The sequence below is a fragment of the Octodon degus genome, unplaced genomic scaffold, assembly GCF_000260255.1.
Source record: "Octodon degus isolate 3935 unplaced genomic scaffold, OctDeg1.0 scaffold00222, whole genome shotgun sequence".
In the NCBI taxonomy this organism is placed as follows: Eukaryota; Metazoa; Chordata; class Mammalia; order Rodentia; family Octodontidae; genus Octodon; species Octodon degus.
In genome coordinates this window covers 666,191-668,854 of record NW_004524798.1, presented here as the reverse complement: position 1 = coordinate 668,854, position 2,664 = coordinate 666,191, and the positions used below count along the sequence as shown (strand labels likewise).

At 42.8% G+C, this 2,664-nt stretch overlaps 1 long non-coding RNA gene across 1 annotated transcript in view; it reads right to left on the bottom strand.

Annotated features, from left to right (window-relative positions):
- LOC111813776 overlaps window positions 1-318 on the bottom strand; it is a 5,320-nt gene extending 5,002 nt beyond the window's left edge. Inside the window, exon 1 of the long non-coding RNA XR_002818950.1 lies at window positions 116-318. This is a non-coding gene — a long non-coding RNA (uncharacterized LOC111813776). The remainder of the gene's footprint in view (window positions 1-115) is intronic.
- Between the last annotated feature and the right edge of the window lie 2,346 nt (window positions 319-2,664).

The following is a 2,664-nucleotide window of genomic DNA, read 5'->3' as shown; positions in this document are numbered from 1 at the left end:
AAAAAGAAAAAACCCATGTTGCTTATGTGCAAAATGTATTAATTATAATGCCTGCCCAAATGTCCCTATCAAGAGTAGAGTGGGGCAAAAACCTATTCAGTGAATAATTCTTTACTCAAAGTTCCACAGAAACATGCAACTTCTCCATGGGGCCAATTTGATGTTCAGGTGGAGATTTCTCCATTCTCAGCAGTGAAAGGAATAGGTAGTATTGAAATGCACACTGAGATATTTACATTGTAGGTTCCCTGGTGAAAGAAGTGAGCAGCAGTGACTTGACATTGTGATATCACAAAAGCAGCCAGACTAGCTAGGCATGGTGGCACATGCCTATGATCCCAGCACTGGGGCTGAGGAAGGAGGATCACTGTGAATTTGAAGCCAGGCTGCACTACATAGTAAGTTCAAAGCCAGCCTGAACATAGCAAAACTGTCTCAAAACAGAAACAAGAACACAAGACTAGCCAGACTTAGCTTTGGGGAGCCTGCTCCATTCTAAAAATCAGATGACTATATAAGATGACAGCATAACATCTGGCTAAGATTTCTGACAAAGGAATTATCTCTTCACCGGAGTCTCTGATCTAGAAGTTCCCTCAAGTTCTGTAATGGTTCATCTGGGCCAAGCATAAGAGTAAGGTAAGGTAGATGTTAAAAGTTCAGCATAGAGGGGGCTGGAGAGATGGCTCAGTGGTCTAAAGCGCCTACTTGGAACAAGCTTGGCAAAGCACAGGGACCGCGGTTCAATCCTCCAGCACCACATCCCAGCCAGCCGCGCCCCCTGGTGGGCTGAACTGCGGGCGCGCACACACACACACACACACACACACACACACACACACACACTAAATGTTAAAAAAAAATTAAAAAAAAAAGTTCAGCATAGTTACAGTAACTGTATTGAGCATTTACTCTTAAGTTGTAAATACATCAAGCTTACTTGCCATTGTCCACAAATAATGCTACTGCAACCTGTGAAGTCTGCTAGGTCTGAAGAAATGAGCAATATTCTAGGGGACAGGATTCTGCCTGATGAACAATTTCCTAAGGTACTTAGGGAAGAATCCAGATCTTCCTTTGAAGTACCTTTGGTCACATTAACAGAGTAAGACTGTAGTCAATTAGCTGACAAGCTAATTAGCCCTCTATCCCAAGGGTCTGACCATGACTTGCTTTGTTTTACTGACCTTAGTAGGTAAGCCCCCAGCCCCAAGCCTCCAACTATTTCCTCTTCTCCAGCCTTATTCTTCTCTCCACTTCTCTCACTTTCTCTCCCCTTTCATTCAGCAATGAATGCTCACAAGACAGATGGTAACTAGTCAGTGAAGCTAGGCAAAACACCTCCTGTGCATCAGGTATAAAACGCTCAGAAACAGATACTACAAGGGTCAGAATACACATTTCTGCCTTCTAGTAATTTATACTTTGTCTTTTTTTGTGTGTGAGACAGTCTTGCCATGTAGCAGGCTGGCCTTGAGCTCACTCTGCAGCCCAGGCTGGCTTCCCACTCACACTGATCCTCCTGCCTCAGCCTCCCAAGTGCTGGGATTACAGGCATGTGCCACCACACCCAGATAGTAATTTGTATTTTAGATGGGAAAGGCAGAATATATTATTCCTCACATATGAAAGAATAGGGGCCGGGGAGTTAGCTCAGTAGAATAAGTGCTTGCCTGGGAAGTGGAAGGGCCTGAGTTCAATCCCCAGTTCCGCAAAAAAAAAAAAAAAAAAAGAATAGTTTTAGAGCAATATATTAAACTAGACATACAATAAAATTATGGAAAAAAAATAAACTAGACATACAATGTAAGGGGGAAAAATCCTATTTCTTAAGGGTAAAAGGGTTATTTACAGAGATATCCTACATAGTGAAACTAATAATGAAGCTTAAAAAAAAAATCTCATATATGTTCTACATACAAGTTTATTTAGCTGAAGTGGTCACTCTGATCACTTAAGAAAACCACAGGGTCTAATTAGTACTACAATCTGTAATCCAGTATGATTAGTCTACTTACCAGACTACAAAAACTCAATGCTTGAGTATTAAAAGGATATGCAGGGCCGGGGTGATGGTTCAGTGGATTAAGCACTTCCCTGGCAAGTGCAAGGGCCTGAGTTCAATCCCCAGTTCTGTGAGAGAGGAAAAAAAAAAAAGGGTGTGTGACACCAGGCATGGTGGCACATGCCTGTGATCCCAGCACTCAGAAGGTTGAGGTAGGAGGATCACTGCAAGTTGGAGACCAGTCTGGTTTCAAAGTGAGCTCAAAGCCAGTCTGAACTGCATAGCAAGATCCTGTCTCAAAAAGGGTACATGTGTTGGGGCTACATGCCCCCCAACAGAGGCTACTTTCCCCAACATGGGCTACATGCCCCTGGCCTTTGGTCCAATCCCCAACAAAAATAATTATATAAACAAAATAGACCACATGTTGCACCAGTTTCAGGACAGAAACTCATGTGAGAAAGCCAGGGAGAGGGGAAAGGGGCACCTCAAATCCAACATCTTGAATCACTAAGTATATTCTGGGGAGCCTGAAGAGCCAGGATAAATATCCAGTCCTAGGACACAGCACATAGAGGACACCTAGCGAGAAACAACTTAAACACAGACCACCTAGCCATGATAAGAATTCCAACATTAAATAATACACTCAGCATTTA